This window comes from Tiliqua scincoides, chromosome 1 (assembly GCF_035046505.1).
Source record: "Tiliqua scincoides isolate rTilSci1 chromosome 1, rTilSci1.hap2, whole genome shotgun sequence".
NCBI classification, from domain to species: Eukaryota; Metazoa; Chordata; class Lepidosauria; order Squamata; family Scincidae; genus Tiliqua; species Tiliqua scincoides.
Genome location: NC_089821.1, coordinates 181,530,441 through 181,544,643, shown reverse-complemented (window position 1 = coordinate 181,544,643; position 14,203 = coordinate 181,530,441). Strand labels below are relative to the sequence as shown.

General features: G+C 44.0%; 1 protein-coding gene across 2 annotated transcripts in view; it reads left to right on the top strand.

Moving 5' to 3' along the window:
• Positions 1-11,432, top strand: part of TENT5A (terminal nucleotidyltransferase 5A) — an 81,084-nt gene extending 69,652 nt beyond the window's left edge. Inside the window, exon 4 of one of the 2 annotated variants that reach the window (XR_010793589.1) lies at positions 11,188-11,432. The gene's annotated coding sequence lies outside the window, so the exon portion shown is untranslated. Of the gene's footprint in view, positions 1-8,334; positions 8,481-11,187 lie in introns of those variants that run through there. The other variant, XR_010793591.1, reaches the window with a different exon arrangement.
• The last annotated feature ends 2,771 nt before the right edge of the window (positions 11,433-14,203 follow it).

Here is a 14,203-nt window from a genome sequence, read left to right as displayed (position 1 = left end):
GGAAGGGGCTTTAGGATTTTGCCTCCACTGCAGTTTCACTCCGTACCTCCTTATGCACTCCTTTAAAAAGGAGAAAAGCTTCCATTGGTCACACTGAAAGCCAGGGTTGTGACAACATTTTACTTTCCAGGGAGATGCAGACAAAGCTGGTTCTCTAATGAGACGTATGGTACATGTTGGCCTCATCTACTCATTCCATTTGTAGGTGTGCGCAATTTACATAGAGAAATGGTTCTTGGCTCTTTCAAATACAATAGACTTAGAGCCCATTCCTATCCACCCACCCTCACCAATGAAAATGTGCCCAAAAGGCTACCGCTGCATCCTGCAGGGAGGAAGTAGTCTTGGAGGTCTCCTCTGGGTAAGCCTCAACAGAAGTGTTTTTCAAACTGTGGGTCGGGACCCACTAGGTGGGTTGTGAGCCAATTTCAGGAGGGTCCCCATTCATTCCAATATTTTATTTTTAATATATTAGACTTGATGCTATCCTGGTATTTGACTGCATTTGGGGAAATGTCACACTTCTATACTTTTAAGAAGCTACTATGTATATTTTAACAATGATAGTAAATGGGACTTACTCCTGGGTATGTGCAGTAGTATTGCAGCCTAGGAGCCCAACCAGCACGACTTCTGGCTGGTGCTGGACTAGCGCGGGGCTATCGTGGGGTGGACCACTGAGCTGTGGCACGGTAGGCGGGGTGGGGACGGGGGAAGGGAGGAGGCATTCCGGGGAGGGGGGAGGCTGGCAGGGAGGGGAGAGGGTGTGAAGGACGCATGATGGGGAGGTGTGAAGTGGGGCGGGGGGCGGGCTGGAGTTGTGCCGGGGGGAGAGTGTGGGTCCACGGAGCTCTGGTCTGCAGGATCCAAGGCACTTGTGTAGGGTTGCGCGCCCTACACGAGTGCCTTTACCTTTACCCATTGCGGGGCTGCTTATCTTACCTGGGAGAAGGGGATGAAAGTCCCCTTCTCCCGAGGTGCCTCCCGTGGTAGCCCAGGAGACGCAGGATCTGGCAGAAGCCCTTCTTGGTGCTGCCAAGCCTGGGCACCCCGGGCAGCTCAGGATTGGGCTGTAGGATTGTTTAAAAAGTTCCTGATTGATGATGTCACTTCAGGTCATGACATCATTTCCAGTGGGTCCTGATAGATTTTCATTCCAAAAAGTGAGTCCCAGTGCTAGATGTGTGAGAACCACTGATCTACAGTGTGGAGGGGTCTACTCGGACTTGCACTAGCGAATTCACTGATGCAGGTCTGCATGGACCCTCACTGTGGGACCAGATCTGGGAAGGAGGCTAGGATTGGGTGGCCTCTTCCTCCTCCAAACTCACCTTCTTCGTGGACCCAATCCACCCTTCCCCCACTCCTGTCACAGCCCCGTTCCACTCACCCCCTCCCCTGTTGTCACTTTGTTCCACCCTCTCCCACTCCATTGGCCCCTTTAAAAGTTTTTTTCAGAAGAACTGATAACACAGACACTGGAGGTGGGGAAAGAGAATCTAATTTAGTAGTTCGTCTATTTTGAAACAAAAAGTGGATCCACTTGTTCATGAAAACTCTAACCATCTACCATTTTGACAGCATTGCAATAGTTTAATCATATAATACAAATATAATATTGCAATATTGATGCACTACGTAGCTTCCCTAGTTACTTTTAAACTTTAATTGTACATGAAGTTACACAGTAAGATATGCACATACAATCATTTTATTTAACGACAAGGGTAGCTCTGGAATATGCAGATGCAATTGACTAGATGTGTGAAGTCTGACTGTGTGAATTCTGACTTCAAAAAGGTTTTTGCTCAAGTTATTTTTCCTGGTGTCGGCTTCTTCCCTTACAGAATGTGCCTGAATAAAAACAATTATGCTTGATGATGTAGTTTTGGGACGTTTGCAGTTCCGATTCTTAAGTCTTGAAAGATCAATACATTTCTTGCTTGACTTCAGTACTGAATTTGTGGTTGAGTTTCCTCATATGTTCAGCACTTGGTGGCATTTTACGTCCTGATGACAGCCAAATATGTGAAGAGTACTGTGTTTGAAACGGATTATAACTGGATTGTAATTCATCTGTGATTGCTCATTACATGTATGTAGTTGTTGCTCAGTGTTACAATGTATGAGTGGTGAAGAGAAGAAAGATGGGTTGGAGGTTGTAGAATATCAAAGGAATGGAGGAAAAGATGCAAGGGCACAGGTTATACAACAAAGGGAGAAAAAAGGGGGCAGCAGCAAAGGTTGATAAGGATGCTAAGATACCAACAGCAAATAAAACCAGATGCAACTTCTTTGTGTATTTTCCTCATAATGCTGTCCAGGTTCCTGGTCCTTGTACCCACACTTAGCAATGTGAACAGGGGGCAAGTCCCCGTGAAGATTGTCCTTATGTCAGACCTGGGCAAATGCACAAAGTGGGGGGGGGGGGTCCATGACTCTACTTTGTATAAGTATTAAGCCAGTGAATTACTTATTAGTAATACACTTTTTATAAGTATTACTCAGTGTATAATCAGGGTATTAACCAGGGTATTAACTAGGTTTCACCTATGGGACTGGATCCCTTGGAGGGCAGTGCACCTGAGTTCCACTCTTGGAATTCAAGTAGTCTTCTTGGTCCAAGTGGCTGCTAGCTCAAAACCAGATTCTTTGTTTACTGATAAATTTGGAAAGAAGAAGATAATCAATAAACACCCCGCACAATAAGACAAACATGGCACCTGCAGGATTCAGTAGCCCCGTCAGGATGCTGAGGCATCACAAAAACCTCTGAGGTGACAGCAAGATCCACAGCAGGTGAAAAATAGTCACTAAATAGGGGAAAGGTGGAGGTTTTCATCATAACATATGCATGTGAAATTGGCTTCACTCGCAACAATTTGTGGGGAAAGGTGGCCCAGCACAGTGTTCTCACTTCCCCGATGCTTTTATTTTGCTATAAACTAAGATTTTACATGCCAAGAAAGTTATTTTGGAAGACTGCGATGAAGTTGCTGTGGGCAGAGGCAGACGGCTTGCTGGATTTGTTGTGCATTTTTGTGGCTTTGTGGGTGGTATGCAGATGGGCATCTGTGAGTGAGGAAAGGGGAAAAAAGGAAATGACCAAAAAAAAAAAATAAATTCTCTCCTCCCTGTGAAAAGTTCAAAAATATCTCTGCATGTAATACAAGTGTGCTGTTTCTAGACTCCAGACACTGGAGCTTCAGCTGTTTCTATTTAATGGTCAGTCAGTATATTCCTAAAAAGTCAGTGCACGTTTTCATTCCCCATTGGTGAGTCACTGCCATTTTTTTTTGGTCCTTTTGTGAGGCAAATAACAATGCACAACAGTCTGGAACTTCTTTAGAAAAGCCATAGGCTCAACGTGATTGACTAGAGCTACAGCTTCCGCTTGGGCTTCACAAAAAACACAAACAAGTCTCTGGAAATAGCTTGGCACGGGGCCTACACAACAATGCAAATCTTTTGCCTCTTTTATCCAGACTCATCTGTCTTCCACACCCCATTCAATCCGCATCATGCATTTCATCCGAGATGGCGTTTCTTTTCAACCAATTCAGTAGCACTGAACAATCAGTATCGCTCACGTCAAGACTGTTATTTAAGCTGGGCCTGGTCGGAAAACCATGGAAGAAATGATAATGTCCTCCCAACATGCAATAAGAACCCGCAAGAGTACTTTTCCAAACATAGTTATGGCACTGCACAACTCTTTCTGTGCCCTGATCTCCAATCTGCCAACAACCATATGTCAGGCATCAAAGGCTTTAGATTTTGCACTCATTCCCAACTTCCTGGACCACCAATGGCACTGGTCAAAGGGGAGCATTGCAGACACCGTTACAGACCAGAATCTTTGTCTTTCTGAGAATCAGGTGATTCTAGTGAGCAAATACCATACTATTGCCTGCCACAACACTTCGAGGTCTGCTGCTGCATTAACTCTGTCTGAGCAATTTATTGTGGACTGAAAGCTCTCTGTTGCTCTCTCTGTTCCAGATATTTACCACCTTACCAGCTATTGGGAGGACTGGATGCTACCAGCACTCAGTCCTGGTCACTTAAAACCGTGTTGTAGGCACCCATAGCAGAGGTACAGGTAAATCTAAGCACCACTTGTAACCCAACAGTATCCTCCCTAGACCTGAAGACAGACAGTGTATTACCAGATTCACTGCAAGAAGAGGGTGAATTTCTCCATGGCTACCTGGCACCCATCCAGCGAAAACACCCACCATATGCTTATTTTAGCTGAACAGTTTTTGCATCATTGGTCGTCTGGAAATACCATGTGCAAAATAAACAACAGGGCATGATATCAGGTGCACTGAAACAAGAAGGTTTAAAAGTTGGGAGAGATGAGACAGCACAAATATTCCAGGGAGGGATTTCCAAAGCCTATAGGTCACTATGGGGAGGACCTTATACTGTCCTTATACTCAATCAGGAAGTGTTGGCCAATGGACCACAGTATCTTCCAGGCAGATGGAATAAAAGATCCTTGTTTCTGTGCCCAGTCTGGAACACAGACTATTGAAATCAAAAAGTAACAAGGAGAAAATTAGTACAGATTACCACCACCCTGTACCTTACAATGGATCAATGGCAACTGGGAGAATCATGTCCGTTTATCGCTTTTTAAATGACTGTTTAGACTGGACAGATTGGTAACAGAGGTGCTTAGCTAACCACATACAGGTATGCACCATTTAACGATCATTCACTTAACGACAGACTGCATATACAAAGGTAGTCAAAGCACAACAAAGAAGCTCTTAATGAGGTAGCCAGGTCTCCCATGGCCTGCAGCAAAGTGTCTGTTTACACAACAAAGAGGCTCTTAATGCAAAGAAAAGTTTGCAATTAGTAGATACACACAAAAGTCTTTCCCTCCCCCAGCAAATTCATCACTTCTCCCCCCTCCTTTCCAAAACCCTCCAGGTGTGCTGCTAACAAACTCAGGGCACAATCCTAACCAGGTCTACTCAGAAGTAAGTCCTATTTTGTTCGATGGGGCTTACTCTCAGGTAAGTGTGGTAAGGATTGCAGCCTCAGAGTGCTGGCAGCTGTTTTTTTGTTTCTAGTGTATAATTATAACACCTTCATCCCCATTTTGGGAGTAACTGAGGTGAGTTGTTGTAATGGGGAGCTGTGGCCAATGGCCACAAGAATCAGGGGAACTGCAGGCCAGAAAAGTTCAAGAACCACTGGTTTACACAATAAAGGCAATAGATTGGGTTGAATGTTTGCTTAATGACCTAATCACATGACAGTGGAGATCAGAGAATGTATCCCCATAGTTAAGTGGTGCACATCTGTACTTGTTGTTCCATGTTTATCTCTGATTTGATTTCCTATCAATGTTTATGCTACTTTAACAAGTGGGCAAGACTCCAGCTCAGCAACTTATTGCTGAGATCTTCAACCATTCTGTCTCTTATGTAGGCATGCAATCCTTTTGATAAGCTACCCTTTGACAACATGATAGTATATAGGAGAATGTACACCCAGATAAGCAGAAAGATGCTTCTTCTTGACCACTCTGAGTATCAGGTAGAACTTGGCCTGTGCTGTTTCAGTTCGTTTTCAGCTGAAAATGAATCAAAAATCTCCTGCTGTATAACTTGTCTTTCCCCATTAAGTGGATGATAGATACATGTGTGAAGGGCACTCTCACCATTATTTCTGGTCCCTGAAAAATCACCTGACTGTCCTCTATTGTTTTCCCTTTGAGATGAGAAGTTCTGACAGTTCATATCTCAGCCAGTGGGATTAATGGGATCTGTCAGAGTTAAAATTGTTATCAAGTTTCTTAGCCACTGGCACAGTATCCAGGACTTTTTGTTATCGTTTGTTTCAGAGAAATTGTGTAGAGAATTAGCAGCCCCTTTATTGTAGTTGGTTTCCTCCAGACTGTTCTCTGGCAAGCAAGCTTTGGATGTTTGCACTGGTAGGAAGCCCATTTCTGTCTGGTGATAAAAACTAGTTTTGACTGTGATCTTTTGGAAGACTCCCAAACTCCACAGCAAGTTGATAAGTGCTATAGACGATGAAAGTGAGTCAGGATTCAGCTAGAGGACATCCCTGCCAGATTATTTTATAAGAATCCAATAGGGTTTAAGTGTAACTATCTACTGCAAGAAACATGTAATAAATACGAAAAAGTGATAGTCCGTCTCTCATAGCATTACAGGTAATTTTTTTTTTTAAAAGCTAGGGCATGCCTAACATCTGAGCTGCATCAATGTGGCCACATTTTCCTGATGTGAAATGTTCTGTTCCCGTTTTACCTCATGAAGAGAGATGAATTGTGTTTGGCTAGATGAAGAGGAGTCTTCATTCGGTCCTCAGGTCCTTCTCTGTCAGCAGTTCAGCTGAATAGCACACTAGCATTTCTCACATTTGAGGACACTTATAAGATAGCACCTCTTAGGTATGACCGCTGACCCCAGCAGCCTGCTTAACTTGCAACATATTGTGCTCCAAGAACCACAGGACTCTGAACATCTGCAAAGGCCAAATTCAACTTACTGAGATGGAATACATTTGTGCAGAGTTAGATGACAGAGATGGCGGGATAAGGACACCCAGTTTCCAAAAGGGAAGGATCTTCATCTCTTATCCATATCTCGGTGGATCATTCCTGGTTGCGTTTTCAACTCAGTTCAAAGTGCTGTTTATTACAGGTTGGGCATCCCTTATCTGAAGTGCTTGGGACCAGAAGTGTTTTAGTTTTGAATTTTTCTGTATTTCGGAATACTGTCACGCTTTGCTTAATGACAGGGATGCAGATCGTCACCCTCGTCGTCAAGTGAGGCTTGACGTTAAACTAAGCATTCAAAGCTGAAGGTAGCTGTGCATCCCTCACCGCTGGAGGCTTTTCTGAGTCCTGCAGAGGCAGCGCACATCCACAGAGGCAGCATGTGGATGCTCTTCAGGAGCTTCCCGGGGCTCCAAATGCCTTATTAGGTGAACAGAAACCAGAAGTCACGTCTTTTTGGCTGAAACGGGCATTCTGTGCCTTGCAGAGGCAGTGTGCCAATGTGTGCTGCCTCTTTGGGGCTCAGAAAAGCCTCCAGAGTTGACAGGAGCACAACTTCCCTCAGCTTTGGAGGCTTGGGGGGAGGGGGACAGGGACCAGCTGTGGCCATCACATTTGTGGGCCGTTGCTGGTAGGAACATCACTAAGCGACATTATTATTATTATTATTAACAGTATTTATATACCGCTTTTCAACTAAAAGTTCACAAAGCGGTTTACAGAGAAAAACCAAATAACTAAATGGCTCCCTGTCCCAAAAGGGCTCACAATCTAAAAAGATGCAAATGAATACCAGCAGACAGCCACTAGAACAGACAGTGCTGGGGTGAGGTGGGCCAGTCACTCTCCCCCTGCTAAAAAAAGGAGCACCCACTTGAAAAAGTGCCTCTTACCCAATTACTTTCTTCAAAGACATTCACTTGTACTTGCATATACGTAATGGGGATAGGGCCCAAATCTAAATACAAAATCCATTTATATGTCATATACCCCTTATACCAATGATTCCAAAAATCCTCCTTAGGAGGAGGGAAGCACTTAAGTCTTTGCAAGGGTGGGGGGATGGCAGCAAGACAATCCCTAGGATTGCACTGCTGCTGGAGAAAGTGTGTGTGTGTGTGTGTGTGTGTGTGGGGGGGGGGGGTTCTGACTTGCCTGAAACCAGCATCAGCCTCAGGATGGGTACAGGAAGCCCTGTGGATTCCTCCGCAAGGCTTCCCAAGCCTGGAAATGAATATAATTTGTGATCAGAAACCATTGCCAGTTTTGCGATCAGAAACTGGAGTTGGTTTCCGATCATGATTTTTACTCATCTCCAGGTGTGGGCAGCCCTGTGGAGGCATCCCACCCCAAAGGCTGGTGCTGGCTTCAAGTAAGTCAGAAACCTTCCTCTTTCTCAGGCAGCAGGATGATATTGGGGACTGCATTACTGCCATCCTCCTGCCCCTGCCCCTTACGGGGCCAGAGCTGAGTGCTTCCCTGGCTGGTAGCTCGCAACCATTAGTTTGGGAACCACTGCCTTATACACATAGCCCGAAGGTAACTTCATACAATATTTTTAAATAATTTTGTGCATGAAATAAGATTTGTGCATGAAACACAGTTTGTGGTTTTATTTCTTTAGGCAAAAAAGTAAAAAAAAAGTCATGTTGGTGTTCAAAATGTTCAGTATTTTGGTATATTCCATATTTCAGAATAATGGATAAGGAATACTCAACCTGCACTTTAAAGCCTTCAATGTTTTGGAGCAAAGGTTGCTTTCACCTATTTTTGCCTTCTTTTACACTCAGATCACCATCTGGGGCCATTTCCTGCTTGAGATGCAGTGCGCTAGGAGTAAGGGATGCTTATTTGGCACCCTGCTCCAGTCCTGGAACTGTTTTCCAACCTGTGCACAGAGAGAAGGAGGAACAGTGTGCAATAACCAAGTGCAGGAAGGAAACAAGTGCAATGGTGGACCTGCTCCTGTGCGCCTACATGGATTGCAACATGGCACACAGTGCACAAGCAGCAAAGGAGCAATGACAGCAAAAAAAACCCATCTAGAGTCAGGAAGAGGACTGTCCGCTCTCATCTCTCAACTGCAGGATAGAGAGGTGACCTTGCTTTGCATCTCCTCGCTGGAATGGGAGTCAGGAAGTGGAATGTGGCAGTGGCAGCACAAGAAAAAAGAGGTTTGCGTTTTGGCAGCGGAGATCTGTGGGTGGAATGGGCATACACAGTTGCTAAATACTTCCTCTGTCTATGCCTTCTCTTCCGTTTTCAGTGGGGCTGGCACTGTCCGAAAGGCCAGTGCCAGTCTGTTTTCCATATTCCAGGAGAAAGCGAACCATGCAATAATTGGTTTGTCTACTCAGTTGTAAGCTCCACTGGGTAAAAACCTTTCTGGTGATCGATTTATCCTGCACCTTTTTTGCCCCACCTGTGATGAATCATTAGCACGATTAACAGGACATTGCTTGAACTGCAACCAACAAGTATGGATTAATTATTCTACCTATTCTAAGCAAATTCATATTTCAATTAAATTTCCAAACACTTGCTGGAGTTATATGGGCAAGATGGAGAGATGAGAATTTCTGGATCATAGTGTTAAATATTTAAGAATGTGTGTTCTTATTTTGAAGTTACCCCCATTTTTTTTTCCTGACCTGCACAGGTTTCATCTGGCTTTTCTGTTTCTTTCTAGCTACACAACAAGTGCAGAGCAGGTTTCATTTTCTCATTGTGTGTGCTTTAAATAAGTTGTGGTGATTTTATCTCCCCATTTTTCCCCCACATTCATTGCTTCAGAATCGAGGGGTGGAGGGAGAGATATCTTCGTTCTGTTTGCATGTGTCTAAAACACATTGTGGTGGCCTTTCCTCACTTGAAAGACTTGTAAGATCATGCTCTGGTTTTCCTGTTCAGTGAGGGTTCTTCCTTTCTCCGCTTCCCCAGCTGCTTGGCTCAGTGAGGCAGTGTGCACAGCCCCAAATAAGTGTGAATGAAATTTTGCAGCCCTGGAGTGAAACAGAAGTGGATGAATGAAAACTGCTCGGAAAGGGAAAGTGGGAGGCATGTGGAATTAGTACATGAAAACAACTTTAACACATGCTTAGGTGTTTTGCTCTTACTGTAACTCAGAGCCATGTAGAAAATGGACATCTTATTTTCTATAACTGACTCATAAGAGCAAGACTGAACAATGTGGCTCTGACAGCTGAAAGTTTGGGGACCCCTGCTCTGACCCAAGCTGTTCAAAATAATTAAAGTCCTCAAACCTTTGAACTCAGAGAGAACTTAAATCTCTGTCCCACAGCTAAGGAACACATTGACTTTGATCACAAACTGTTAGGTCAGAGTAAATGACTTCACTGGGGAGGAGCAGGTCTGTGGCACTTAACAAGTGGATACCAAATGTCCTCAAGCCTAGTCTTTAAGCAGGTTTTGGCTGCTGCCAGTTCAATAGAAAGCATAATAGGTTTGGCTTCTTTTCTGAAGCTTTTCTTGTGCAAACAGCAGTTCCAGTCTTCCATTTGTGTGTTGTATCCAATCTGCTATGCTCTTCAAGTTCAGCTCTGCACAGGGCCCTCCCCATAGTCCGCCTTCTGGGATACAATCTTTCCCCTGGACTTTTTCACTTTTTCCTCAAGTGAACAGGTAGCAAAGATTAACCTCAGGCCATTTTGAGGTCACTGTTAGTCACCACCTCTTTACCAGTGCCCATTGGGACACTGGATTTTTCCCCAACCCCAGTTTTGAAGGGTTGGCCATCCTGTGACATCACCAGAACCCACTGCAGAAATTTTGGGTTTTGGCTGCATCTGAATTAGGCCTGTAATTGTGAATTACAGCAAAGCTCCCACTTAGCACTAATTCAACTTCAGTTTCTGACATTCCCTGGACTAGAAAAATTTCCTTGGCAAGCCCTACTGAAATTTATAGCAGAGGTATGGCCAGCCCTCTGCTCTTGGATTAAGCCCATTTATGTCAGTGGGGCTTGTTTAGAGTAGATTATTTGTGCAGATTCCTTTCTATCTCCCCCAGCAAAAGTGGGAGCAGCAGTTGCTGATTAGTTTTTGCGCTTGGTAGCTAGACATAACAGAGGCATGAACTTTATCTAATATCCTAATTTGGGGATGGAAAAACTTGCTTCATATCCCCACCCTACCCAGCCAGCATTTTCAAATAATATTAAGAGGAACTTTTAGCTGCCACTCCAGGATTGTCACAATAAAATGAAATTATATGAAAGGCACTGAGATGTGTGAAAAACCATTGGGACAACTCTGCTTTACCTTTCAAACTTTGCCTGCCGAAAAGTTCTGATTTTGCTTCAAATCTATTTGGCATCTTCAGGAAGATCTCACAGTCTGCGATTTGAAAGTTAAATATAGGCATTTCCATTCTGTTCCCTTTTAGCCTTTTGAAATACGTAGGTCTGTTTTGTCCGGCTTTCCTTTAATTCATGCAGAACATGCCTTGGAAACTTCAGGCTTCTGTCCACAGAACAGTGAATCTGTGCCAGAGGAAGCCTCTGGCCATTCCCAGACATTGTTTATGACCAAAGTTCAAAGGGAACTCAGCCAGCTGTCTTAACTGTTTGTCCCATTTATCTCCCCTGCCCCTATTTGATTTTTCACATTTTCCACTCCTTTCAGAAACACATCCTTCAGGCATCCTGCATCGCAAACTCGGTGCTCAACTCCCATCTCCTGTCGTGATGAGCCTTCCTGCCCCCATATTGCAATGTGAGAAATGGAACCTATCAAGCCTTTTAAGTTGTGACTGCTGTCCATGTTTTGGACCAACATCTTTCATTTCCTTTTGGTGTGTTGTCCTCAGATGGTAATGAATGGTCAGCTGGGAGAATGTGCATTGGCATGGACTGGTGGTTACCCTGAAGTGCACTGCAGAATTCCAGTTTGAGTTTTGTAATAAACAACAATAAAGTATTCATCAGATTGAATCAGTATTGTTACTCTAAACAATTTCTTTCACTTTCTAGTTGAACCACATCCAGAAGTACATTGTTATTTTTTCAACCTTCAGAAAAACTAAAGGTGTGGCATTTGTATAGCACACTGGTTCCCAACCTATGGTCCATGGACTACAGGTGGTTCACAAGACCCTGAGAAGTGGTCTGCGAGGTCTCAGGCAAAAAAAAAAAATCACCTTTGATCACTTCCAGTGTCTTGCTGAGCATGAAATCTCCCACAAACCATCAAAGAGGGAGGAGAACTGACTGCCACAGCTACTGAATAGTTTGTGGGGGAGCAATTGAGAGACAGACCACTAAAGAGGTCAGATACTAGACCACCCATAGCCACACTGTGGTCCACAATGATTCCAATTTTTGCCTCAGTGGTTCACAGGCTCACTGGTATAACACATTTCAAGGGTATAATTCCAACTGTATAAATAGCGTGAGATTTTTACTTTACCTTTCCAGTAGAAAGAATACTCAGGATGGCTTACAAGATACAAAACCAGTATGAAGAGAAAAATATGAGGTAAATAACATGGTCATTTAAAAGCATATAATCATTTTTTAAAAAGAGCGACAGAGATAAACTATAATACCAATGTTTGATGACATCCCTCACCCAGATGCTAGATCAGTAATTTTAAACCTTTTTCACCTCACGGCACACTGACAAGGTGCTAAAATTGTCAAGGCACATCATCAATTTTTTGGCAACTGACAAAGCACACCACACTGCTGGCCTGGGATTCACATCCCTCAATGGCCCAACTAATAAATTACCCTCATAAGAACATAAGAACAGCCCCACTGGGTCAGGCCATAGGCCCATCTAGTCCAGCTTCCTGTATCTCACAGCGGCTCACCAAATGCCCCAGGGAGCATGCCAGATAACAAGAGACCTGCATCCTGGTGCCCTCCCTTGCATTGGCATTCTGACATAGCCCATTTCTAAAATCAGGAGGTTGCACATACACATCATAGCTTGTAACCCATAATGGATTTTTCCTCCAGAAACCTGTCCAATTCCCTTTTAAAGGTATCCAGGCCAGATGCCATCACCACATCCTGCGGCAAGGAGTTCCACAGACTGACCACATGCTGAGTAAAGAAATATTTTCCTTGGGCACACCGCTTTTCACCTCTTTCCATTGTGAAAATTGCCCATTGACACCCACTCTCTGTTTCCTGGTCTTCAACCAGGTCTCAATCCAGGAGAGGACCTGCCCTCTAATTCCCTGACTGTGGAGTTTTTTCAGTAGCCTTTGGTGAGGGACCATGTCAAACGCCTTCTGAAAGTCCAGATATATAATGTCCACGGGTTCTCCCGCATCCACATGCCTGTTGACCTTTTCAAAGAATTCTTAAAGGTTTGTGAGGCAAGACTTACCCTTACAGAAGCCATGCTGACTCTCCCTCAGCAAGGCCTGTTCGTCTATGTGGTTTGATATTCTATCTTTGATGAGGCATTCCACCATCTTACCCAATATAGATCTTAGGCTGACCAGCCTATAGTTTCCCGGGTCCCCCCTCTTTCCCTTTTTAAAGATTGGTATGACATTTGCTATCCTCCAATCTTCTGGCACCATGGCCGTTTTGAGGGACAAGTTGCATATTTTAGTCAAGAGATCAGCAACTTCATTCTTTAATTCCTTAATAACTCTTGGGTGGATGCCATCCAGGCCTGGTGACTTATTGATCTTTAATTTATCAATGAGGTCTGAAACATCTTCTCTTTCAACCTCTATCTGACTTAATTCCTTGGTCAGGAGGGGCAGCGGATTTGCCCGAACTCCTGTGGCACACCTGCAGATGATCTGCAACACACCAGTTAGTTTTGTTTTTTTTAAATCATGCCTGATAAACATGTAAACATGCCACCTGATCGCCTTAGTTGTGATGCATGATCAGTACCTGCAGTTACTAGTGGTCAGACTGTCGATTGCCCATTTAAAGATCATAGTATTTATATATAGCTCAGGTGATTAACTGGGTTCAAGCCCCTTCATCCCACTCAAATAAGCATACACATTCAAGGAATGCATTTTTGAGCAGAGGAGAAAAAGGATAGAAAGTAATTATGTCAGAATAAGGTAGTCGTATGAAGGGGGGTTGAGGATGTGATATACACCAAGTGCTTCTTGTTCTTCCCTCATCCTTCCTATGTCTCTCCCACATCACACGCCCAGGCCTGAGGGGGAGGGGAAATCCCTGGCTATGACAAAACAGATCATACCGAACAATCTCAGTCTATCTAGGGCTGTGTTTTCACTGCAGCTTTAATCCATTTTCAGTGCACTTCTATTACCCCACTGCATTCTGGAGGCTGTAGTTTATTAAGGATAGCTCTAACAGTTCTCAGAATCCTTAACAAACTACAGTCCTCCCAGAATTCATTGTGGGAATAGAAGTACATTTAAAGTGGATTACAGGCTCAATCCTATCCAACTTTCCAGCACTGATGCACCCCGCAACTAACGTTCCCTTTCCTTGAGGAGGTCTCTGTGATTGTCCCCCCACTGCAAGATGCAACACATGCCCCATTGGCACAGCTCTGTCAGTGCTTGAAAATTGGATCGAATTTGGCCCTAAAGCTGTTGTGCAGCGGTTCTCACACATTTAGCACTGGGACCCACTTTTTAGAATGAGAGTTTGTCAGGATCTACTGGAAGTGATGTCATGACCAGAAGTGA